This window comes from Bubalus kerabau, chromosome 10, assembly GCF_029407905.1.
Source record: "Bubalus kerabau isolate K-KA32 ecotype Philippines breed swamp buffalo chromosome 10, PCC_UOA_SB_1v2, whole genome shotgun sequence".
Classification (NCBI taxonomy): domain Eukaryota; kingdom Metazoa; phylum Chordata; class Mammalia; order Artiodactyla; family Bovidae; genus Bubalus; species Bubalus kerabau.
In genome coordinates this window covers 35409214-35436775 of record NC_073633.1, presented here as the reverse complement: position 1 = coordinate 35436775, position 27562 = coordinate 35409214, and the positions used below count along the sequence as shown (strand labels likewise).

The window sequence follows — 27562 nt, the reverse complement described above, 5'->3', positions numbered from 1 at the left end:
AGATGGATAAAAATCCCTTTGAATATTCACCAGACCCCCTCTAGCATGACTGCATTAGTTACATTAAGGATTTTAGGCAGACTGTTAGGATTTGTTCTGAATAGTTGTGCCACTGTACCGAGCACATGTAGGGCAATAGGTGAAAAGGTAAAGAACCCTTGTTTAATAGAGTTTACATGCTGTATGGGTCTAAATTGTTTAGCTGCCTGATAGAATTTTTATAAAGCCTAAAATAAATATCCATAAACTTAACAGATATGCAGGAGAACTTAAAAAACTGCTTGTTTTTTTCCTTTAAAGGTCACACTTTTTTCCCATAACAGTAAACAGCATGATAAAATGCCTTCAATATATCATAAATTATGGAAAATAACCACTGACTTTTCAAGATAGTTTGGGATATAAATACTTGGATATTAATGCTATAGATGGTTTTCAAATATGAGCGAGAAGTATTTCCAAACTCATCATTGTTCAAATAAATTATGAATGTGATATAAATTAAAAATTAGAATATTAGCCACACTTAGAAAAAATAGTTCTAGAATAGTCCATTTACTCATTAAATACATTGATTTGAAATTGTACAGATTTGAAAACCATTGACAATGGACCTAGGACCACTATTCATATATCTGAAAATCTATTTGATTTTATCCTTTGGCTGTCTCCCTGGTTCAGTGGTACCACCTAAAGATTCAAGTAATCCCTCAGTCCACTAATGTGTTTACCAAATATCCTAAGTGATACCATTTAAAAGAAATAACAACATAAAAGTAACCTTAAGAAGTTATAACAGTAGTATCCTAGGCTGTCTTCAAAAATTTTCTCTATTCTCTAATCCACATCTCCAGCCCTGACTTGTCACAGAGCCCCATTCCTGTGTGTCATCTATGTATAACATATTGCCAACTGAATTTTCCTCAGTATCTTAGACATTATAAACCAGGGATGAGCAATCTATGACCCATGGCCAACTTTGGCCAGCAGTCTGTTTTTGTAAAGGCTTATTAAAACTCAGCTACCTATATTAATTTACATATTGTCTGTGGCTTCTTTTGCCCTACAGTGACATGGTTGAGTAACAGATCATACAGTCCACAAAGTCCTTTACAGAAAAAAATCTGTCAATCTGTTACAAACACAAAAGAAAACTTAGGATCTTTTCCCTAAAACATGTGCCTCTCTTCAGTTCCTACTTCCTGTTGTTGTTTAGTTGCTCTCATATCTGATTTTTGCGACCCCATAGACTGTAGCCCACCAGGCTCCTCTGTCCGTGGGATTTCCCAGGGAAGAATACTGGAGCGGGTTGCCATTTCCTCTTCCAGGGGATCTTCCTGACCAAGGGATAGAACCTGCGTCTCCTGCCTTGGCAGGTGGATTCTTTACCACTGAGCCACCAGGGAAGGTACAACTATAACTCTAACTTGGGGGCTTATCATGACACATTCATTTTATTGCCTAGCCTCCATTCTAGTTATATACTCCTGCGTAACAGAACACTCCAAAACATAGTGACTTAAAAAACCACCATTGTTTTATATCTCATGATTCTATGAATCAGAAATTTGGGCAAGATTCTGCTGGGCAATTGTTCTGCTCCATTTAGCATTAATGAGAGTTACTCATTGGAATTTATCTGATAGCTGGCTTGTCTGGAGGGTTCAAGGCAGCTTCATTCACATGTCTGGTGCCTTCATGGGGACAACTGGACAACTGGATTCAGCTGGGCCCTTTTGCTTGCCCTGTAGTCTTCAGTTTCGCGCATCGGACACCATCATTCCTTGGTGACTTTCACCGTGTACATCTTCCCTATGTTTGAGTTTGTTGAGGATGCTCTTGCTTGGCTCCTGTCTCCCAGAGTTTCCAGCACAGTGTCACTAAGCACTCAAATGTTATCCTATTAATAGGCTTTAACTTATGACCTGTTTGCTTCAAAATAATATCTTCTAGGCCTGACTAATTTCTGTTATGCATCAGGGCTAGGATAATCTGCACTCCTGAAGAGCATCCTAAGGGAATTTAGGAGTGTTTTTCTGTTTAGTGCTACTATTACCTTTTGCCAGCCTGGATGAACATACTATGACAGAGACAGAGAGAGAGTAATTAGGGGTAGGGATGGGGAGAAAGAACACAGGGTATAACTCAGTGTCATATATGAAGTAGATACCAAATAAATATTAAATGAAGACGATAAGCCCACATGACTGATGGATTTGTGAGGAGAAGCCAATGAATGACTTTTTTAAACATGCCATAGTCCTTTGGGCACTTTTATAAAGCTCAATTAATTCTGGTATTAAGGAACAAATATAATTTATATCATTCTAAATAAAATCATAACAAAGGGGAGAAAAGTACCATAGAAAAGTAGGTATAATTAGCTAATTTAAAATTCAATCTCTTAACTATGTTACTGAATCCGTGTTTGTTTATAGTTTCCCTAGAACCTTAACAGTGCCAGAAGCATGAAGGTTGGTCAAGGAATACAATTCTTTGAAGCTGTCTACTTGCCATGCTAGTATTCTATACGCTATAAACCCAAATAGATGGTGTTCCTGGCATGTAGTTACAAAACTATCTGTAGAAAAGGACTATTTTAGGCAAAATTAGGGGTTATATTTTGCAAAGTAACTAGAAATAAGAAAAGTTTGCTGTAATATTTACTGCTTTAGAACCCTCCTCCCCGAAGATAATAGCAAATGAAGCAACTGACAAACAACTAATCTCCAGAATATACAAGCAACTCCTACAGCTCAACTCCAGAAAAATAAATGACCCAATCAAAAAATGGGCCAAAGAACTAAATAGACATTTCTCCAAAGAAGACATACAGATGGCTAACAAACACATGAAAAGATGCTCAACATCACTCATTATCAGAGAAATGCAAATCAAAACCACTATGAGGTACCATTTCACACCAGTCAGAATGGCTGCGATCCAAAAGTCTACAAGTAATAAATGCTGGAGAGGGTGTGGAGAAAAGGGAACCCTCTTACACTGTTGGTGGGAATGCAAACTAGTACAGCCACTATGGAGAACAGTGTGGAGATTCCTTAAAAAACTGGAAATAGACATGCCTTATGATCCAGCAATCCCACTGCTGGGCATACACACTGAGAAAACCAGAAGGGAAAGAGACACGAGTACCCCAATGTTCATCGCAGCACTGTTTATAATAGCCAGGACATGGAAGCAACCTAGATGTCCATCAGCAGATGAATGGATAAGAAAGCTGTGGTACATATACACAATGGAGTATTATTCAGCCATTAAAAAGAATACATTTGAATCAGTTCTAATGAGGTGGATGAAACTGGAGCCTATTATACAGAGTGAAGTAAGCCAGAAAGAAAAACACCAATACAGTATACTAACGCATATATATGGAATTTAGAAAGATGGTAACAATAACCCTGTGTACGAGACAGCAAAAGAGACACTGATGTATAGAACAGTCTTATGGACTCTGTGGGAGAGGGAGAGGGTGGGAAGATTTGGGAGAATGGCATTGAAACATGTAAAATATCATGTATGAAATGAGTTGCCAGTCCAGGTTCGATGCACGATACTGGATGCTTGGGGCTGGTGCACTGGGACGACCCAGAGGGATGGAATGGGGAGGGAGGAGGGAGGAGGGTTCAGGATGGGGAACACATGTAAACCTGTGGCGGATTCATTTTGATATTTGGCAAATCTAATACAGTTATGTAAAGTTTAAAAATAAAATAAAATTAAAAAAAAAAATAAAAAAAAAAAAAAAAAAAAAAAAAAAAAAGAAAAAAAAAAAAAAAAAAAAAAAAAAAAAAAAGAACCCTCCTCCCCGCCACAAAAAGAATCTCTATTTTTTTTAATTTTAATTGGAGGCTAATTACTTTACAATATTGTAGTGGTTTTTGCCATACATTGACATGAATCAGCCATGGGTGTACATGTGTTCCCCATCCTGAACCCCCTTCCCACCTCTCTCCCCATCCCATCCCTCTGGGTCATCCCAGTGCACCAGCCCTGAGCACCCTGTCTCATGCATTGAACTTGGACTGGTGAAGAATCTCTATTTTGGACCAGAATATAGCTCCATGTGAATTTTTAAGATCTGGTATTACTTAACTTCACTTCTGGTGTTTTGAGATGACATCAGAAGGAGCCTTGCCTTTTCTTACAGAAAAGCCTAATGGCTAGCTAATTCTGGAAACAAATTTCTTCCCTGCTGCTATTCTTAGCCAGAGACAGTCATTTGAATGCTTTACACACACACACACACACAAAGGCCTCAAGCCTCCTCCTGTTTCACCTTTTCATTGCTCAGCGATCATTTAGAAAGCAGACTTGTTCCAGACAGCTTTAATTAAACTGTACCAAGGAAGCAGATAGATGTCAATGGGAATGATCCATAACATGAGACTAAGCATGTATTTAACACTGTTCCATCCAGTTCAATCACCTTCTAGCATTTCAGTGGCTCTATATTCATGTGGCAAAGAATGAATGTGTATATGTGTTTTTTTTAAATCCATCCCATTAGTGGCCATATGCTTGGGCTTCAGTGGATATAAGAACTGTCTGCAATCTGCCAGGGATTTAGGGACATCAATAATTTGTGAATAGTCATGTTGGTACTGGTCGAAGGGTTAAGTGCTCTGCACACCAGGGGCACCTCTTAGGGGATCTGAACTCTTAGTTGACTGTTAGGAACCTTATCCCCTGTGGGGTTTCCTACTACATGCTGCTTGTCAGATACATCCAGCTGTAGCTGGGAAGCATTATCAGCTCGGGGATTTAAAGATCTGTGTTAAGTACTGATAGAACGGTATCTTTGAGTTAAAAAGCGGGGAGTATATTGTGGCAAACTCAAGGAGGTTTGCACGGTCCATGTGAAGCATATGTTCTCTCCTTTTGCGTGTTCTTTCATATATTCCTCATGGCTAAATAACATAGCATCCTTTTGAGAAAAGTTTATATTTAACATTTGCTCCCACAGTTGTCTGGTAGATTAGACTGTGTCAGTCAAAGTAGAAAGACAAATGTCTCTTTAAGAGAAATTTTGCCATAAAAAGCTTTTCTTCCTATTCCCCTAAAGAAGATGAGGGACAGGTAACGTGAATGAATTTTGAAGTACTGGTCTTCCCTGAAGATTTATCAAATAAGGTTATTTTAATACTGAAAGAAACAGAGATCATATAAAACCTTTTGCCTTATGTGTTAGCCCGTGACTTCATGTCCACCTAAAGCCTTGTCTGTCTTACTCACTATTGCAGCCCCTGCACTTGGCACAGTGCCTGGCAGATGAAAGTGAAAGAGAAAGTGAAGTCGCTCAGTTGTGTCTGACTCTTTGCGATCCCATGGACTGTAGCCCACCAGGCTCCTCAGTCCATGGAATTTTCCAGGCAAGAGTATTGGAGTGGGTTGCCATTTCCTTCTCCAGGGGATCTTCCCAACCCAGGGATCAAACCTGGGTCTCCCGCACTGCAGGTAGACACTTTACCATCTGAGCCAAGTACTTAACAAATGCTTGTGGTATGAAAGGATGGATGGATAGATGGGAGAAAGAGAGGAAAGGAAGAAAACACTTGGGGGAATTCTTTTGTAAGTCTGACCTGCATGCAAGTAGTTGCTGTCTAGAATTTTCTAGGAGCTATTTTGGATCTGGGAATGGCTGTTTGGCAATAAAACTTTCCATAGTTTTAATGGATAGGGATTTCAGAGCAAACTTACACTATTATGACCTCTTAGTAATACTAGCACTTAGTTCTCTTATTGAGTAAAGATAGGAATAATTATGTTGTGATGACAGGTTTCCATCAGATTATTTTTGCTACCATATATCTAGATGTGGTTTTGTTAAAACTATATAACAATATTAAAACAATATTAACAATATAAAACAATATTAAAATATGACTGGATACTACCATAGTAAAGCATACCGTGGTTTCTTAAAGGAGAGTAATGATGATGAAGTAAGCAGAAGGCTCCTTAGTCCTTCTTTCCTTATACGTGTAATCTGACCTTTATAAATATAGAGATAGTTTGGCTAGTTTACAGTTGGAATTCTATGTGTTCATTTCCAGTAATTCCAGCCTTCTTACCTTGGAGTCGTTTTATCCATTCCTTAATTGTCCCTAGTTGATGTCTAGAAAGTCTTTTTAAACTTCTTAACTGCACAGTGAGGCCTCAGTGGACACCTAGATTGTGTCTGCTTGGGAAGATGCCAAGCACTAATGAGGATTTTGTTTAATGTAATGGAAACTGAAAGCGCATGGCTTCTTCCTTGACTGATCAATGCCCACTTCTGTTGTTTGAAGGTATCTATACATTCTGAATTCTAGAAAAAAGGTCACAAAGGGGCAGACTACTTAGTGTCTGCCTAGGAAGTACTTGAGGATTCAGAAATTGTGCTTATATGGAGCTCAGTATAGGTAGAAAGTACTAGAGTTAGTACTTTAGCCTCTCTGTTCAGATAAGCCAGCCTTTCTTTCAAACCCAAATTCCATAATCATAAACTTTGCCATGTTAATTTAAACTATTTCATGTTAATTTATTCCCTAATTATTATTTTTTTAAATCATGTTGTTAAATTTAGGCCAAGCAATATACACTTCTATGTAATCATTTATTTTGGTATTATTTTATTATTATAAAGGAATTGGTATATATTATATTTACTTTATTGTTTGCTTTTTCCAAGTTTAAGTCACAATGTGTTCAGCACAAATTTTAGTGTAAATAATTAAGACACTATTTCTTAGTTATATAAACAGATTTGCTGAAAAACCAAACCTTAAGCAATTCAGTAGGCCAACAAATCAAGTACGTTTGAGTAAAAAATAATGATTTCCACGTGTTACTAATGTTCTACACACAACTAAGTGGAAAGTGTAGAGGGTGTTTCTGAGATTTCATTGAACCATATCTGGCTGAACAGATACAGAGCTCCCTTTGGTTGTACTTATAATTTACAGCCTACTTGAATGTGCTAGATAATTTTCAAAAGTAAAGATTTCAAGCCACTTAAAAACTCAAAAGAGATTTACCTCTCATCTAAAGCTTCCTGGGTTTAAAGATCTCATAAAAAGTCCATGGAGATGGTAAGAAAAGATGGGTTTTAAATCTGAAGGATGGAAATAATTTAATTCTTCAACGTTGACTATAATGACTCACTTTCTCTTTGTTTATTTCCAAACTATCATCTTGCTTCAATCATACTATTATATACCTTTAAGAGACTCTGAAACAACACATCCCAAGCCTCCCTGAATTAGAGTTTATAATAGAAACCCTGCCTGACCCTTAATAATTGTTACTTTACTGAAATACTGTAATACTTAAACTAAGTTGCTTATTACACCAAACATGAAGTCCTTTGACCCTTAAGGTTCAATATTGATCAGCCTTACTTCTGTCAATACTCAAGTGTCAACAGTTTTCAATGTGGAATAAATTCAAGAATGGATAGTCTTTTTAATCTGCAGAAATTTAAAACACTTCATTCCTACGCATTATAATTTTTACCCAGTTGAATAATTGCTTATTTCTTCCATACTCTGACTGGAGATTGGGCATCATTGTAAATATATCATTAAATGTGATTACAATAAGTTAGCTATAAATGATTCTTACAATGGGTATGGGATTCATGTAAAAATTTTAACTGATAAAATGTTTCTCCAAAAGAAGACTTAAAGCAAGTGTACTGCAAATTCAACAAAAGTGGCTGAGCAATTTTTTAATCTTGAGATCATGAGGGGGAAATGCTTTTAAAAAGAATATTCAAGTGCTTGCTTTGCCCTTGGATAATGCAATAGCAGATTCACTTTTTTTAAGCTGTCATATTTTTCAGATTGTCAAATGCATATCAAAGAGCTATTCTCTTGGCAAATTTTATGAATTTCAGTTCCGTTTTCTTGACAATTTAAAATTCAATTATTCCAATTATAACTAAAGGTCATTAGTCTAAATGTGGCAACTTCATGACAGTTTTAGTTACAAGAGAATTTCTCAGTTTAGAGAGGAAATTCTGCCATGTGAGAAATTTTTATTGTACTAAAAAGTTGGATGATAGTAGAAAAGATTTTGGTTTTCTTCTCATGCTTTTATTATTTACTAATGAAAACATATACTTATTATAAATATGTGATTGGAAGAAAATTACATAATATCTCATGCCTCACTTCTATGATTAACATCACCAAATTAATAGCAAATGCCTTCTGATGTTGCTGGTTTTATCATCATCATATTTTTTCTTGAATATTTCTTTTGAATTGCATTCCTTTCTAATTTTAAATAACCTTAACCTGAACATCATTTTCAGATCTAGGGGAAGACATTTTCATTTCAATCATGTTACAGGTAGAATTTCTATTAAGATGAAAAAGGAGACGAGTTGGAGACCTGGTAAATATTTTAACATTGGTTCCACTTGGTGTGATAATGGAGAACTCCTCAGGGAAAACATACCACAGAACCAGACACAGTGGGTGCTGAGTGTCAGGCCCACAAAATACAAGAGTCTTTATCCTTGTCCCACCTCCAAAGAAACTGACTTTGCAGCGGCAGATAAATGGTAGATAAATGCTGCATTCAACAGCTATCAATTGTGCATCTGCTCCGTGCAAGGTCAGTAGTGAAAACTCACCATTTTCTGTGTTTGCATTTTAGTGTTCCAGGCCCTGTTAGAGGTAGAGATGAACAAGATGGCACCTGCACTGGTCCCGGTACCCGTGGCGCATTTACCCTGAGGAGACGTGGTCCACGTGGCTTGCCGGCAAGCACTTAGCTTGCTTAGGAGCAGGCTCTCCACACTAACTGTTCTCATCACCGTTCTGAAATCTCTGTGTCACGGAGGCACAGCTGTCCTAAGGATTTTAATACTGCAATTCATAGGCCTTTTGTTAAACAATAAGCCCTCAAATGACTTTCTACCTAGATGTAAACATGTGTTTCCCTTCAAGATTTCAAAAATGTTCCCTAGCAACACAAACTCTCTGAACTTTTAGCTTCCTGCTGGAGTCGTGTAAAGTCAGCCTCTTCTGAGTCACTGGTTGATTTTTTTCTGGTAGTATGGTTTACCAGTTACCTCATCATTATCATTTCTTGTCCACTGACCAGAAAGGCTGTAGGTGTACATGACAGTTGTGTTTGGCATTCTATATGGTCTCCCTATCAGCTCACTTTTGAGGCCCAGTATTTAGCAGAGAATGTTCTTTTCTATATAGCAGCTGATTAGTTTCACCCACTATTGTGCTAAGCATGCATTTTACCTGCACTATTTCATTTCACCCTCACAGTGATCCTCTATGGTGCAGAGATAAAAATGACTAGGACGTGGTCACCACAAACTGAAGAACCAGGACACGAACCAGGCGGATCTGACTCCAGAGCTCTTGTTCTTAATCACTTCATTTATACTGCTTCTGCAAGAATGGCCTTTATATAATTATAATTATATGACGTATTTAAAAAATTTATTAGAAGAGTAAATCCTAAGAACACAAAAACTAACTCTCGGTCAAAATGAAAGCTTTTTTATTGGTGTGCTGAAGAGACTGCTAGAGAGACATGTACCTTTACTGTTAATTTACAAGTAGGACACAGGAGCAGAAAATGTGGTGATAAAAGACTATTTCTGTCTTTTTAGACATTCAGCACATTCTCCCATCACCTATGCCATGCTATGCTATGCTAAGTCACTTCAGTCGTGTCCGACTCTGTGTGACCCCCACAGACAGCAGCCACCAGGCTCCTCCATCCCTGGGATTCTCCAAGCAAGAACACTAGAGTGGGTTGCCATTGCTTTCTCCATCTCATCACCTAATTGTTTAGATATGTATTCTGCAGTGTCCTTTAGCTTCCCTACCATAGTCAAGGCTTCCCTGGTGGCTCAGAGGTTAAAGTGTCTGCCTCCAATGCGGGAGACCTGGGTTCGATCCCTGGGTCGGGAAGATCCCCTGGAGAAGGAAATGGCAACCCACTCCAGTACTCTTGCCTGGAGAATCCCATGGAGGGAGGAACCTGGTGGGCTACAGTCCACAAGGTCGCAAAGAGTTGGACACGACTGAGCCACTTCACTTCACTTCACCATAGTCAAAAGGTATTGTATAGCTATTTGCATGTAAGTGGTGAGGTTTATTTTGAATAGTGAATGTAACTTTCATTTTTGCCTGTAATATATAAACATGAATCGATAAAAATTCTTCCTGAATCTTCTCCAAGAAATGGCATGCATTTCCAATTAATCTCATAACTTTAACTGTTTGGCCATGTTCCAGGATTGATAGATGTTATTTTAGTTCAGATACAAAGAGAGAGAGAGAAAGAATACACCCAGGCCAGAGGATGGGGTATATATTAACTTTTAATCACATTTTGCTCACCTAGTCAGTGTTTTCTTTGAAACCCAACATACTTTGGTTGCTCTCTGTGACAATTGTTGTCAGTTCTTAACAAATTGCAAAAATGACATGCCCTACAGAATCCATCAAATTGGTGACAAAACTTACACAGGGTCTAGGACATCAAGGCCATCCATTACCTTTCAAGGGTGGGTGTCCATGGAAAATCACTAAGCCTCTATAAAAGATGGCTTTTAAGGAGCAGTTTGGCTGATGGACTGGGAGAGAAGGAAGTCTGACTAAAGATATGCAATGAAAGTGAGAAAAACATAGGGCAGCAGAAACTAAAGAACTTTTGTGATATTAAAAAACCATATATTTTCCTTCATTATTGTCTACATGACAGTATCCAAAACCCTTCATGCAAGGCCCTCCAGAAGCTGTGCTGACCTGTTTTTCAGGTCTTACTTCCCAGAATTCTCCCCTGTGTTTTCTGCCCTCTATCACACTGGGTGCTTTTTCCCAGCGCCATGGTATACCTTCATGTCTGAGTGCCCCTGGTACCGTTCCACCTCTGCCCCCGTGTCATCTGCTTCACAAAATGCCACTCTCTTTTTATGAGAACTCTGCGCCTCTCCTCTCTCCCACCTCCACTCACCACACCTAACAAGCACAAGTAACTGCCTTTTCCCCAAGCTCCCCTAGTTCTTTCAGTATCTTCTTTATCATGCTGACATTTGCTAAGGGTCAAAATGCAGAGCCTCTTTCAAGGTCTTGTCTCCAAATCCAGTAACATAAAGTACTGGAGGTTAGGGCTTCGACATATGGATTCTGGGCAAACACAATTCAGCCCCTAAGAGTATCCACTACCTCATTCATCCTTACAAGCAACAGCTGCAGCCTCTCTGTACCTCTGCACTATTTTCACCATTAGTCTCATCAAAAACACAGCGTTTCTGTGCCTAACTCTACTCCTTCCGGCTCCCACAGTCTAGACCTCAAGTCTATTTATTTTGGAAAGGGACTTTGTTCCTTAATGAGTGAATAAAGACAATGGTTCCAAATTCCAAGGTTTCTTACAGAGCTTAAATTATCAAACGCCAAGCCCTCACGTCAATATAAGGAAACAGAAAAACAACCCCCTTTTTTAGCACAGAGAAAACAGGAAACAAATATATTTTGGGGAGGTTGCAGTCACTAAAAGCTTGAGAAAGGAATCTAAAGGTACATATATTAGCCATTTCAAGTGGACAAATGCTGGCCTAGTTAAGAAGGATGACTGGTGCTTACTACCTAGTGTATCAGCCTACATTCTGACCCTGGGACCTATGAAACACCCATTGACATGAAGGGATTCTTTCATGTAAAAAAAAAGTGCTAACTTTTCAAAGGGTCCTAATTCCAGGCCAAAATGAGGAGCATTGACTAAAGCCTCTTTAGAATTCTGCGAACTTTCCTGTTTCCACATTCGTCAGGGGTAAGCAGGGGGACTCTCAGGCAGTATGAAGACACTATGTTAGAGGGCTCACCTATTTCCGTCTCCTCTCTCATAAATCATTCTCACACTGTGCCCAGAAAAAGCAATTACCTGCGATCCAATGCACTGCATTTGAGCTCCAAGTGGAAAACTGCAGTGGATGAAACTAACCATGACCTCAATTTGGAGCTGGCCTGATGTTGGGCCTCCTTACTTCAGAGGGGGAATCACTATCCCCTGTGCTCTTTTCACTGAAGTGCTGCAAAGTGAGGAAACAATACAGATGTTCAAGACACGGTAACTCCTCTCCAATCAAGAATTCTTTTCCTTTTCTGCGTAGGAAAATTTGAAATCATCCCTGTGGGAAGGATTGTTTTGGGGGTGAGGGACTGCTGATGCTACCCTTACCAAGCCACTATATTCTTCTCTCTCCCTTTCACTTCCTCAGGCTTTTAATAGATTACATCAAGCTTTTAACAGTTTACATCAGTATGGTGATGCAATTTATGTGTGTAAATAAATGGAAATAGCTAGTAAATATTCAGAAAGCAGCAGAACCATCTTTTAACACACGTTATATTGGTGAGTATTTTTTCATACTTTCCCAGATCTACCGCTGAAGAGCATTTCCTAGAGATCTTTGTAGCAATGTATGCATCCAAATATAGTGAGGCATCACCTCACTGGAGTCAGAATGGCCATCACCAAAAAGTCTACAAACAATAAATGCTGGAGAGGGCATGGAGAAAAGGGAACCCTCCTACACTGTTGATGGGAATGTAAATTGGTACTGTCACTATGGAAAACAGAATGGAGGTTCCTTAAAAAACACTAAAAACAGTTACCATATGATCCTGCAATCTCACTCCAAGGCCTATATCCAGATATCTATTTAGAAAAGATACATGCATGCCAATATTCATAGCAGCACAATTTACAGTAGCCAAGACATGTAAGTTAAATGACCATCAACAGATGAATGGATCAAGAAATGTGGTAGATGTATACAATAGGGTATTACTCTGCCATAAAAAAAAGGGAAATATTGCCATTTACAAGAACATGGATGGACTGAGAGATTGTTATACTAAGTCAGACAGAAAAGACAAGTATATGAAATCATTTATATGTAGAATCCAAAAAATGATACAAATGAACTTATTTACAAAACAAAAAGAGACTTACACACACAGAAAATAAACTTATAGTTACCAAAAGAGAAGAGGGGATGGAGGGATAAATTAGGAGTCTGGGATTAACAGATACACACTACTATACATAAAATAGATAAACAACAAGGACCTACTGTATAGCACAGGAAACTATAATCAATACCTTTTAATAACTTATAATGGAAAAAAATCTGAAAAACAACACATATATACATGTGTAACTGAATCACTGTGCTATATACCTGAAACCAATATACCACTATAAATCAAGTATACTTCCAATTTAAAAAAAATTAGTCTATGCGGATGGCTATCAGAGCATCCAAAATACAAAGTTGTGTTAGAAGACTATCAGCATAAAGTTATAGGCAGTTATGGGAACGTAAGCATTTTTTAAAGGAGCCTTTAAAAAAGGCTTGTGTATATCAGGCTGTGAAAATACCTATTAGTAATTTTTTTTCCAGATCAGTGTTGTGTACGTGCATGTCTGCCTCGTTTGTTTCATCCTCTCTCTCATCACTCAGAATTCTTCCTGCTCTTTCTCTAATTGCTGGGCAGCACAGAGATGGAAGGATTAGGCTAAGCAAGTAGAGCCTGCAGAGAGCAGAAACAGATTTACTAACTTTGATGGCGGCTTCTAGTGAGTCCTTACCGTACACATGGCTGGGTTGCCATAAAGCCAGCTGAGCTGATCACCCTAAATAGATTAAAAGATGACATCGACAGATTTTGAGCAGAAATGATTTCATTCTTTCCTCTCTCCAGTTACATGGTTAGCTGGTTCATGCACTGATTTGTTATAGCACATGGGGCTGGCTCGCAGTCCCTGCAAGCCTTCTGAAGTCTTGATAGCATCGGAAACTGTCTCCTGAGAATTTGCAAGAGAGGAGGTCTGAGCTCCTCTCCTTCAAGGACACTCTCTTCAATCCATTATCTCCTACTCAGGTGCAATAGTCTAGTCTATCAAAATACAGTGATTGAATAAAACTTTCATTTCAGATAATGAAGGCACTGATTTAATAAAGGGTTTGTACTACATGGTATTATAGTTCCCTAAATGAACACTGAAATGCTAAAATGGAAAAATTTACCATTGGTCCGAGTTAAATCATAGCCACTTCTGTTAAACTGCATACCCTAATAAGATACCAATCCATTTGATACTTTTTAAAAAATGTGTTATCTTATATAAGTGCTTAACATTTTCCAGCTGTTCTAAAGCCAACTGTTTTTCCTATCATACGTACATCTGGCATCAGGCAAACAGATTATAGCCATGGACAACTGACTAATTTATGATGTTTTTGTATTTTCATATTTTTGGCAGACTAATCCAGGTTGATATATTAGCCTAGCTTTCTTAGATGAATCTTAAAATCTTGTGTTCTTAACAACCCTTTTACCTTTTTCTCTCCCAAACCCTAGAATATTTTTGTCATGTCCTAAAATTTAATTAAAAAACAGGGACAGGGAGAATGAATTGAACATTTATGTTCTGTCCTCTAGTGCCCCTTCTGTAGCTGACTTCCTAGAAGGAATTATGAATCTGTGTACCAGTGTTTCTTTTGAGAGATCTTTATACTTTTGATCATTTTTCTTCCTAAATTCATTAGCACACTGACTCTTGGTGTTTACATCCTACTGTTAGAATTGCATTTTGTCCAAATGCAATGGGAGCTTGGTAAGTCAAACCAAGCAGGAGTAGAATCAGTTGCTTGCCTTTGCAAAAGAAATAAGAAGTTTTAAGCCATAGGGAATGGAGGCAAGACTACTTTCTGTGGTGGTTCTGTTTCTGCATCTTGAGTTAGAGAGGCCAAATCCACTCACCTTCTCAGATGTCTTTTTAATCTGACATCCCCTGGTGGGCCATCCCTTAGCTACTTATGGGAAATCATAACTGCTGGGTTGAATATGCCATATTCTTCCTTTAAATATCCACCCAAGGCCTCAAAGTAATGGACGTGTTTTTAATAAATCTAATATATAAATCATTCATCAGATACACTTCAAAACAGAGCAGCTATCAGAACACCCTGAAAGATTCATTAGAACATTTTTTTTGGCAGACATGTCACAGAGTTAAATAAATGTGTGTCAACTCAAAACTGAGATGAGAAATGGCAGAGTGTTTTATGGGTTGAGTCAAGAAGATAGGAATTCTAGTCTCATCTCTATTGCTGACTTGTTTAATGACTGTAGTAATATTTATGACTTACTCCTAACTACTCTTCCTCCTGGCCAAAAAAAACAGACAATGTCTACAGAGGATGTTGAGCTCCTAAGAGAAGGGCCCTAAATAAGTTCAGTTGGCAGTAATAAAGCCCTTCCTTTATAAGCATGGAGCCAGTTTGCCTGGATTCAAGTCCCAGCCCTGCCACAGCTCGGCACTCAACGGTGAGTTAATCCACCACTGAAGTGCACTGGGTATTATACATAATACCACAATGAACATCTGTGAACACATAGATATGTTTATGCATTTATATGATTATATATGTAAGGAGAATGCGAAAAGTGAACTTCTTCACTCTAAGGTTGGGGCAATTTTAAATGTTCATGTATATTCCTAAATAGCCCTCCAAAGAGGCTATACCAAATTTCTACTCTGGACAGTATACGTAAATTCTTATTTCTCTACACCTTTGTCCATATCATTCATTGGCGATTTTAGTTTTTTTAACCTTTATCAGTCTCAGAAGTGAAAGATGGAATTTGACTTTAATTCGAACTTCTTTGAGTGAAGATACTCATCCTTTCATATTTTGATAGCCATTCATTAGTTTATGCACATCCCAATCCCCATTTTCTACTGGATACCTGGTGAATTTTTTTTTTCATTGAATCATAAAGTACTTGGTAGAGAAAGATTAAGTTCTTCGTAAAAATATAATTTGGAAAGCAATTCTGATTAATTTTGGTCATGAGGGATATTAATAAATTTGAGAATTTTATGGCAATTGGCACTTTTTGTTGTTCTTGCTGTTCAGTCACTAAGTCATCTCTGACTCTTTTGTGACCCCATGGACTGTAGCACACCATGCTCCTCTGTCCTTCACTATATCCCAGAGTTTGCTCAAATTCATGTCCATTGAGTAGGTGATGCTATCTAACCATCTCATCCTCTGCTACCTCCTACTAACTGAAAAAGAATAAAACCTCCCCAAGCATGAATAGTGAAAGGATATCACCTGAGTTATTACAATAACTATGGAAATAATCCAGATTATATGTAAAGCACAATGTAAAGGAGTCCAAGGTCTGATCTCTGCTGTTAAAGGATTCAAAGTAAATAACAGAAGACAAACTCACATGAAATGATAAAAATCTCAGACGATAAGAGGAAGAAGTGACCATAAATACTCTAAGAACCGAGGAAGGAAAGTTCATCTTCATTGGAGTGGTTAAAGGATTCTGCTTAAAATAAAACCACATGCTGGAATAGACAGAGAAAGATTAATAAGTATAAAAGTGAGAAGCAAGGAGAGGAAAGAGACAAAGGTGAATGGAATAGAGGCTTGGATGGAGGAATAGGGAAAAGTTTACACACAGAAAGGTGGGTTGGGGTCAAATTACTGAAGGTCTTGGCTATCTGGTTTAGCTTGGATTCTACATTGTTGGAGCAAATGAATTTTTTTGTGTGAAGAGCACTGATATAATAAAAATAATTTTAGGATGATAACAAGTGAATGGAAAATACTGAGTTGAAAAAGGAGATGAGTATTTTATGAATACTTTCTGTGGGGAAGGATCAACAAATTCAAAGGAAGAGTGGTTTATATTTTCTTCAATTTATGAAACATAGAGCTATTATGGAACTAATGCCACATAATGTTACCTAAGAAAATAAGCAAGATCTCAAAACCCAGAATTCTTTGTGTATGTGTTGAGCATTCCAATGCAGTGCCTTTTTCTAAATCTGTGATTCAGCTTTCATACCTTTCACTCACTTATCCTAATGATGGTGAGCTTTTCTTTGTTCGGTCTGGAATTCATACTGGTCTTTTCACAGACTTAGAAATTCCAAACATGCTATTGTCATTACACCTCATCTGTCATCCTAAGGAATGGCTTTATTTATTCCTATGATTTAAAGAAATAAAGTGATTGTAGAAGGGGCTTAGAATAATGGGAGGAAGGTGCTGGCTACATAGAACCAGCAGTTTCTTTCTTACTCTAATTCCCTTACATGTTGGTAAGGGCTGGGCAATAGCTCTGAGAGTTCTCTGCACTGTAAATCAGCATTCATTCAACAAGTATTTATGGAGCACCTAGAATGCATCATGGACCGTGCAAGGCACTAGAAACACAAAGCACTGCTTGGAGGAGGGCACAGGGAGCTCTATTCAGTGCTCTATGGTGACTAAATGAGAAGGAAGTCCGAAAAAGAGGGGATGTATGTATACATATCGAGGACTTCCCAGTAGCTCAGACTGTAAAGAACCTGTCTGCAATGCAGGAGACCTGGGTTCAATCCCTGGGTGGGGAAGATCCTCTAGAGAAGGGAATGACAACCCACTCCAGTATTCTTGCCTGGAGAATCCCATGGACAGAGGAGCCTGGCGGGCTACAGCCCATGGGGTCGCAAAGAGTAGGACGTGACTGAGGGATTACCACTACTATTATGTATATGTATAGCTGAATCACTCGCTGTACAGCAGAAACGAACACAAAGCAACTATACTTCAACAAAAATTAATTTAAGAATAAAGCCAGTCTTTGCTCTTATGAAGCTTACAGTGTGGTGGGACAATTATAAACAAGGCCACATTCTATTGCTGCTGCTTATCACAGGTGACAGGGGGCTGGGCTCCTCTCTCAAAATTTTCCTACATAACAACCCTGTACTGTTGTTAGGGTTTACTTCATGTATTTCTATGTGTTCACCTTTGATAGGCCTAAGTGGATAAAAGGAATTAAAGCAATAAGTATCTGGCAAATGTGAAATAGCAGACGTGCTAGTCGCTATGGAAATCACCAAAGAGTAACAATGGAAGCAAATCATAGAATTGGAGAGATACAGTAAATACATCCACCAAAGTAAACTTTCTAATTGGGTAATGAGTACTAAATTGATGGCACAGACAGTAAGTGCCATGGAAACTCAGAGACTTCCAGAAGGCACCATGTCAAAGGATGGGTTGAGTTTGAACAAGGTAGAGGGCATATGAGGAGTCAGTGAGAGTTAGTGAAGCCCAACACAGACTGATTTACGCAGGAGTGGTTTGGGGATTCCCAGCATGGCTGCAAACTTGGGGTCCTATGATTTAAATTGGCTTCTCTTTCTCTCTCCATCTCTTGGCTTTGTGTTCCTCTGTACTAGACTCAGTCTCAGATGAACTGACTCTACACAGTAGCTGCAAGGCTTACATCTTGCTTCTTAACTACCCAAAAGACAGTGTCCCTTTTCCAATAGTTCTAAACAAACTCCTGGGATTCACCCTCATTGGATCAACTTATGTAATTTTCCCATCCCTGAGCCAATCTCTGTAGTTAGGGGGCTGGAATTCACAGATTGCCCAGATCTGGGTTATGTCTCCACCCTTATGTGGAATTCACAGATTGCCCAGGTCTGGGTTATGTCTCCACCCTTAGAACAGAAGCAGGTGAGGTCAACCTTATTTAACTATATCAGAACAATATCAGGAAGGGGTTACTGGTTTCCCAGAGGAAACAAACTATGCTGTAATTAGAAAAATAAGAACCACCATCATCATCATTGGAAGCTCTCTATAATAAAGAATTACTATGTAAGTGGGTATTGATCTAACCAACTTCTTTACATTACTTATTTACTCCTCCTAGCATACCTGTGAGGTAGGTAATCATCCCATTTTCAGATGAGGAGACTGAGGCATGGAGATGTTAAGTAATTATCACATGGCTAGTAAATGGCAGACCCAGGAGTTGAACCCAGACTGCCAAGTTCATGCTCTTACCTGCTCTAGTACCTTCAGATTGACTTCTAAACCCATAGAGTAACACTTAGGTTCAGAAATGAGCAAAGTATATGAAGAACAATGAGAAGACCAGTAATTCAGCAAGATGGTAATTTTGATCTACTCTCACAGTTATGGAAACAATATCCAAAAAGCCAACAGGTTGGGCCATCCTCATGAAGAGGATGAGCAGTTCCGGGCAACCACTGACTGAACTCCCAAGGGAAATGAAATGGTCACCAGAGAAAAGGGAATAATTCCTCAAAGGCCTCTCCAGCCCAATGATCTCAACAGCTTGTAGTTACACTTTGATACAATTTACCAAGGACTGATTTCATATCCATGTCTCTTTCTCTCCTGCTTTGAAACATCAGTCACACAACATATATAGATCTTAGTTAAAAACTAACAATGCATTCAAAAACACACACAAAATCAGACGACTGCCATTTGGCATAGAGAAGCAGACCCAGGCTTAAGTCTGTTTATTGTGCATTTCCTGATGCAAAGAAAAGCAAACACAGTCGGGAAAACACCACAAACCATTATATGAAGACAGCTCCTGCACTTCAGAAGAGAAATAGATACATTAGGAAAAGTTTTTCTCCCTCTGATGTAGCGTATGCTATCTTTTTTGTATTAAAATGGGAGTTAACTTTAAATAAATAAAATTCAGCCTGTAGGCTTCAGAAAACTAATGCCCTATTTTGACAGTGTCATTTCTCTGATCCCTGAAAGCATTATGGGAGTTAACTTGGGCCTTCATCATGATTTTCCTTTATGGCGTGTAGAGCACATTACTTTTTCATCTCTGTTTTATTGATTTCCCCTCACTTCCTCCCACATTTTCTCTTTGCCAGCTGTTACCTGTGCCCCTTCTGCTCTCCCAAGCGCTATGAGGGTAGATAGAATGTCCTCTGTGTTTTTGGCTGTGGGCAGGAGAAGGCAATGGCACCCCACTCCAGTACTCTTGCCTGGACAATCCCATGGACGGAGGAGCCTGGTGGGTTGCAGTCCATGGGGTCGCTAGAGTCGGACACGACTGAGCGACTTCACTTTCACTTTTCACTTTCACGCATTGGAGAAGGAAATGGCAGCCCACTCCAGTGTTCTTGCCTGGAGAACCCCAGGGACGGGGAAGCCCGGTGGGCTCCCAGCTATGGGGTCGCACAGAGTCGGACATGACTGAAGCGACGCAGCAGCGGCGGCAGTCCAGGCACTGCTGCCTCCGTGCTCCATCCTCAAGTGAAAATCTCTATTCTGCACGATTTGGGGGGCGGTGGGGGAAGATAAGCCAAGGACCCTAGACCTGCCTTCAAGAAGAGATCAAGATGAGCCTCATGTTCCTACAGTGAAACAGAGGAAGAATGTGCAATTTGTAGTTTCTGGTGGTTGTTTAGTCGCTAAGTCGTGTCCAACTCTTTGTGACCCCGTGGACTATAGCTGACCAGGATCCCTTGTTCGTGAAATTCTCCAGGCAAGAATACTGAAATGGATTGCCATGTCCTTCTCCAGGGAGTCTGCCCGACCCAGGGATTGAACCCGCATCTCCCGCATTGCAGGTGGGTTCTCTGCCGCTGAGCCACCAGGCAAGTCCGCAATTTGTATGGTCAGCATGTCTTTAATTGGACTTGAGGACGGGCCTTCTCCATTCAGGACACAGGGTGCGTGAGACTGGGGGATAACAAACTTACTCTCTTTTGTGAGTTTTAGTTTTCCTAAAAGAGCCCCAAATAGTCAAATATTAGGTAATTTTAGTCCTCTAGAATTTGGTAATAGAATGAAGCCTTTTTTCTTTTAAACAGAATTACTCAAACAAGGTGTACTATGTGACATGAGAAAAACACTGATAACAAGTATTTTTACCCTTGCAATTGTTCATTTTGGCCATTCTTAGAGTTCTAGAAATTGCCTCTAAAAATAAGTGTATTTGAAAGATACACTTGTACGGCAAGATTACAACTGCAAAAAGAAAATTCTTTAATACAAATCAGTTGCCATGATTAAAGAGTTTTTCATAATTTCGTCATTATTAATAAGATTTGGAAACAACTTCTACAGTTTAACTTTTTAAAACAAAAGGGGTGTGTGTGTGTGTGTGGCTAAAGAAGGTGGGGATTCATGGAATTTTATGCAAAACTGGGTATGCATATGCATATGTTCTTGTTCTGGAGAAAGGCTTGGTAGCTTTCATCAATTCTCAAGAGGGTTTGTGACAGGAAGCGTTCTCAATTTGCCTGTCTCACTTGCTTTCCCCACCCAGCCCTCCCTTTCTTCTTTGTAGTCAATAGTGCTCTGTCTGTCTTGCCAGCTTCCTATTTATCCCTCCCCAGATGAATTGGTTTTGTTTTCTGACCAAGTGAGGCGGGGCCAGGGGAGCTCAGGAGCTGCTTCGCTGGTGGTGATGCTGACAGACAGCTGGCAAGACCGCTGGGAGCGGTGGTGAGTAGCTTCTGGGTTAGCTGTTAGGAAGATGGACGGAGCACCTTGACCCATTCTGAACAGCATCTTCTAGGCGGGGAATGGGGCATCCAAGATGCCACCCATGTAGACAAATCTCCATTAGAGTGAGGACAACGGCAAGGGGGAAAACTGAATCGGGCAGTAGTTTTCCCTGAACACTTCACTGTTATCTATTTGTTTTCATTCAATTATATTTTTTTTTTGATATTTTGGGGGATTTTTTTTTTGCATTTTCCTTAGCTTCTGTACTGTCTTTCTATGGGACAAACAGGAAGTACTATTTCTGGCAAGACAGGATTTTCTGTCCTATTGATTGATGGGTTGATTTTTATTGAGCACAGCACGCTACCAGCAGAACCAAAACTCCAAGACAGAATTCCAGCTCTAGGAATTTATGTTCTAATGAAAAGTATGACAGACAACACATGCAGTCCTCCTCCCAGTTTCTTTATTTTATGAATATCCCCTCCTATTTCTCTCTCTTAAGATAAGTCTACATAAGCAAAAAGTGCATACTGAGGCAATTAGACATATAACTTGGGCCCAGAAAGGAAAGGAAAGGAAAGTGAAGTCGCTCAGTCGTGTCTGACTCTTTGCGACCCCATGGACTGTAGCCTATCAGGCTCCTCCATCCATGGGATTTTCCAGGCAAGAGTACTGGAGTGGGTTGCCATTTCCTTCTCCAAATTTCCTTCTTCTTCTTCTTCTTCTCTTCTGGGCCCAGAAACATGCTATCAAAACAACAAAGACAGCCAATTGGATCAGGCAACCTGGTCAGGGGCTGGAGTCTGGTTTCATGGAAAGAGTTTCACTAATCATATTCATTGAGCAGCTGCTCAATATCAAGCTTTAAAAGAATCAAATATTCCTCCAGATTCTTTTGGTTTCATTCTATATCAAGTTAGATTTAATTATGTCAGGTTAGATTTTTATTTTTTTCAGGTTAGATTTTTAAAAGTTACATTTTTGGAGTATGTAGTAGCTTAAAACAGAAATCCCTTCACTGAAATACAACTCAACACTGTATGGCATAACTTCATGAAGAGCTGATGATTTTTTGATTTTTTTTAAGTCATTTGAAGAACGTTTCATGTCCCTCCAAGGCCATGATATAAGTATCCATATGATCACTTCTTCAGTAAATTAGTGGCCCCGCCAAAGAAATTTCCCTTTCCAAACCATTCTCTCTCCCTTCTCTCAAGCACTCAGAGCTAAATAACGGGGTGGGTGTGTGCTTAGTTGCTCAGCCATGTCTCTTTGTGACCCCATAGACAGTAGCCTGCCAGGCTCCTCTGTCCATGGGATTCTCCAGGCAAGAATACTGCAGTGGGTAGCCATTCCCTCCTCCAGAGGATCTTCCTGACCCAGAGATAGAACCCGGTCTCCTGCATTGCAGGCAAATTCTTTACTGTTTGAGCCTAGAATGTTTTCCCATTTGCTTAAAGCAAATTTCAGTGGTCAAATGAACAAACTGTGTCACCCTGAATCAGTCATGGTATTTCCAAGCCATCATTTCTACATCTATAAAATGAAGTGTATTGGAGATGATGAAGTCCAGCTATGAAACACCAATACACACACACACACACACACATTCTTATATAACTTTTGAACTCATTCATATCTTTATTTAATTACAATAAAAGCTTCGTAAAAGCCCTGCCCATGGGCTGTATACCCCTGGTTCCTGGCACATAAAAGGAAAACACTAAGGGGAGAGAGGTGGGAAGGGGTTCAGGATGGGGAACACATGTGTACCCATGACTGATTCATGTCAATGTATGGCAAAAACCACTACAATACTGTAAAGCAATTAGCCTCCAATTAAAAAAAAAAGGGGGAAAACACTAAAACACCCTGAATGAATAATTATCCAATGTTCACAGCAATGTGTTCTGCTGCATGATGCTTTGAATCCTTCTTTGGAAGGAAGCAAAACCCATATTATAAATTCTCATAATTTATTTGTACATAATTCTTACACCCCATTTTAAAATCTTACATTTAATCTGCCTATGTAGCTACAGCTAAAAATTTGCCATTTCTTTCTCCTCCACTTTTCTCTTACTGAACTCACTGTTGTGTACACTTTTCATAAAAGGCCCAATTTAAAATTAAAGCTAAAACATAGAACATGAAATTTGCAGGCAGATGACTAGGGTTTGGCATGCTGGGAAAGAAGTGAGCATGGTCCCCATGCCCATGGAGGCCAGGTTCGCTGCTGCCAACCTACCAGCTGACAGCCAATCCAACACCACACAGAGGAAACAAAGCTCTTTGCTCCCTAACCTAACAATGTTAAACTCCCATGACCCCTAGCAATGGGCCTGATCCTGAAGAACTGGGCAGAATGAGCCAACCAGAGTCCCGGGAGACCCCTGAGATTCTTGCTGCCCATTGAAAGGGTTTACAGTGAGGCAAATGGTCAAAACACTTCCAAAAAGGTTAAATGTGCAGATTTTATTTCTTCCTAACGAGTCAGAGGTTCTCTTCTAAACAAAAAGCCTAGCCAGAATACAGAGATCGTGTCCTCGGATAGGTGGATGGCAGGGAGTTAAAAGGTGGGTTATGGGGAAAGACAGAAGAGGAACAGGAAAGAGAGATGGGAAAGTACTGTACCTGTGGAACTGGTTTTCCAGAACTAAACCTCCAGTGCATTTGATAGGCAATGCTTCCCTCTAGTGGACAAATGGGATAAGCACAGGTTCCACTTAAATGCCCAGACCAATTTAGGACATGAGTAAACTGGGAGTTGGTGATGGACAGGGAGGCCTAGGTCGGAGAAGGCAATGGCACTCCACTCCAGTACTTTTGCCTGGAAAATCCCATGGACAGAGAGAGGAGCCTCTGGTAGGCTGCAGCCGTCTATGGGGTCGCACAGAGTAGGACACGGCCGAAGCGACTTAGCAGCAGCAGCAGCAACAGCAGGGAGGCCTAGTGTGCTGCAGTCCACGGGGTCGCAGAGAGTCAGACGCGACTGAACTGTAACTGAACTGTAGCAATTTAGGAGCATTTTTTCTTGCTTGGGATTTCTGTCTAGTTTTAAGCTTCGCTGATGGCTCAGCAGGTAAAAAAAAAAAATCTTGCAATGCAAGAGACACAGGAGACGTGGGTTCAATGGCTGGGCCAGAAAGATCCCCCACAGAAGGAAATGGCAAATCACTTCAGTACTCCTGCCTGGGAAATCCCATGGACAGAGGAGTCTGGCGGGCTACAGTCCATGGACTTGCAAAGAGTCTGATATGACTGAGGACATGGTATACACACATATCTAGTTTTAAGATTATTTTGTTTTTAAGTATTAAAATGAAAAAACAAACCTTTTACCAAAACACAAAACTTCTTATAAAAGAATTTGTATGACTTTTCTCCTATTGCTTTCTCCACTTATTTCCCCATGATGTCCCTTTCTACTTTGGCTGTGCTGGGCCCTGTCAGCAAACCACTTGGCCCTGCTCCCTGAAATGGCCTGAGGAAGGTTGCACCTCATGTGCTGCCTTCTTGAGGCCCGCAGGGAAGGGAATGGGGTGGAAATCTGCCCTCACTGCTCCCTTCTACTGGAAGGCTCTGTTCTTCCTTCCTCATATGGCTGCTTACTTCTCACCACTTAGCTCAGCTCAGAGGCCACCTGGCTATGGCAGCCCCAATCTAACCCAATCTAGCCCCACCTTCCCAGGGTGTCAATCCATGGCACACGATCATTCTTCTGGCTTCATACAATTCATCACTTTTCAAAATTATTTTGTTTACTTGTTTTCTTATTTTCTGATTCTCTCTCCCCCATCACAATATAAGCTTTATAATAGTAGGGATGTTATCTGGCTTTTTTTTTCATTGATATATGTCCAAGCACTAGATAATGTTATAGGAGCTTGTCACACAGCAAGCTCTCAATAAATATTTTTGAATGAATGAATGATCAAGAATATTTATCTCCTAAGCCTCTCTTCCAATAGCAATGTTTTTGTCTAACATCTTGCCATCTCTAATGTTAGGAAAGTGGGGACATGGAAATGCAGAATTTCCCTTGGGAACTGCAAGGTATGAAACCTCTAACCACACACTGGCAGAGGAAGCAGATTAGGATTGAAAATTACTAGTACTAGGTTTAATTTCTAAGTCTGATTATATATGTTTTTCCCTGTCTACACCGCAAAAAGTCCTCTTTTATTCAGGCACGGTTATCTAAACAATAGAAAGTGAAAGTTGCTCAGTCATGTCCAACTCTTTGCGACCCCATGGAAGCTTTCAGGGAAGCATGGCTCTGCGCAAGGATGACACACAAATTTGTGAAGTGTTCCATATTTGGGGGGGCTTCCCTCATAGCTCAGTTGGTAAAGAATCCCCTACAATGCAGGAGACCCCAGTTTGATTCCTGGGTTGGGAAGACCCACTGGAGAAGGGATAGGCTACCCAGTCCAGTATTTGGGGGCTTCCCTTGTGGCTCACGTCTATGGGTCGCACAGAGTCGGACACGACTGAAGCGACTTAGTAGCAGCAGTAGCAGCAGCTTGTGGCTCAGCTGGTAAAGAATCTGCCCACAATGTGGGAGACCTGGGTTCAATCCCTGAGTTGCGAAGATCCCCTGGAGAACGAAAAACAATAGAAATACACAGAAAAGATATAGAAAAGAACAAGATGATAAAGAAAAGTCTCCCAGTCTTATTAATTAGCTTATTAATAAATGTCAGTTGGTAGTATGAGTCAGCCTAATTGATTTAAGAAAAGACATAAACTGAAGCAGATACACAACCCATCATCCCAGAACCATTTTTAAGAGCACTGAACCCTTTTCTTGGTAATGCTAGTACTATGCTGTAAGGACCAAATACCTGCCTCCATTATGTCTTTTAAAGCAAATATTTTCATTTCCTTACTTAATTGTAGAACCATCTTTATAAGACCTGTTTTGATAGCTTGCTTATATCAGGGCTACTTTTTATTATTGTTTCATTTTTCCCTGCTTTTTCCCCATAGAAAATATAATGATATAATATACCACACCAGTGCATAAAACAAACAAATCCTAGCTGCTCCGGTGTGAGCCATGTTAAGATCCCGAGGTGGGGACCGGTGAGCTCCACCATCCTGTTCTCCCTCTCCCACCCTCTTCTCACCGTGAAAACCACAGAGTTCTCTCTGTGAGGCTATAGGGCTCCTGAGTACAGATAGGAGCCAACAGATCATACCCATGGTGATCCCAAAACTTTAAAAAACATTCTATGTCTACTATTAATTACAGTTAAAGAGTGGCACTTGTTAAACTCGCTAGTGTGTGATTTCCATACATTTGTTCTTTTAGTAGACACTTTATTTGTGGATTGTGTTCTCATCATGTGTCAGGCTCTGCCAAGTGCAGGGAATACCTGTGAAACAGACAGGGACTCTGCTTTCACAGAGGTTAGTGTCATGGGAGATAGTGGTAAACAAGCAGGTGAGTATAAGGAAGGTAGCAAGTGTGATGATAGAGCAAATACAGAGGGAAGAACATAGGGAGTACGGCCAGCGGGAGATTCACAGACCAAGAAGGGCTTTCTGGAGGTGGAGATACAGATAGACAAGGGAAGAGTTTGGAGAGAAGTTTCCAGCTAAGAGAATAACAAGCATACACAGTTCCTCCTCAACTGGAGGAACTGGAAGAAGCTGTTTCAATGGAGCCTCAAGTGTGTAGGGGACAGAACACGGAAAGGAGGGAAAGATGAGGCTGGAGAGGTGAGCGGAGCGCACATCACAAAGGGTCTTGTTAGTCATTGTAGAAAGTCTGTATGTTAGCTGGACGGCAATGTAAACCTCTCGAGAGATTATAATACGGGAAATGATGTGACTGAGCTGCAGTGTGGAGAATGGCAGCAAGACTGATAAATGTGATCAATAAGGAGAATGTTGTAGCGATGGAGATGAGAGGCGATGGTGGTCTGAGTCAGAAAATGGTCATGGAGATGAAGAAGACAGATGGATTCAAGAGATACTCAAGATTAGACCTGCTTAGTTGTATTCCCCATATTTGGGGGATGGGGGGGGTGAAGGTAACCAAAATTTCTGTCTTGAGCCACTGACTGGATGGAGATTCCATCACCAAAATAGGGGAACTAATATGGACATAAAGATAATTAGTTTTATTTGGACATGTTAGGGAACATACCTGAGGGACAAGCAAGTGTAAATAATCAAGATGTA

The 27562-nt window shown here is 39.9% G+C and overlaps 1 protein-coding gene and 1 long non-coding RNA gene across 4 annotated transcripts in view; one reads left to right on the top strand and one right to left on the bottom strand.

Annotated features, from left to right (window-relative positions):
* Positions 1-27562, top strand: part of ZNF770 (zinc finger protein 770) — a 342882-nt gene that overhangs the window by 228625 nt on the left and 86695 nt on the right. The window contains exon 3 of one of the 2 annotated variants that reach the window (XR_008699035.1): positions 8665-11395. The exons of the other annotated variant lie outside the window; for it this stretch is intronic. The gene's annotated coding sequence lies outside the window, so the exon portion shown is untranslated. Of the gene's footprint in view, positions 1-8664; positions 11396-27562 lie in introns of those variants that run through there. 2 annotated transcript variants of the gene reach the window in all.
* Positions 1-27562, bottom strand: part of LOC129621179 (uncharacterized) — a 115138-nt gene that overhangs the window by 11077 nt on the left and 76499 nt on the right. The window contains exon 4 of one of the 2 annotated variants that reach the window (XR_008699037.1): positions 25292-25970. The exons of the other annotated variant lie outside the window; for it this stretch is intronic. This is a non-coding gene — a long non-coding RNA (uncharacterized LOC129621179). Of the gene's footprint in view, positions 1-25291; positions 25971-27562 lie in introns of those variants that run through there. 2 annotated transcript variants of the gene reach the window in all.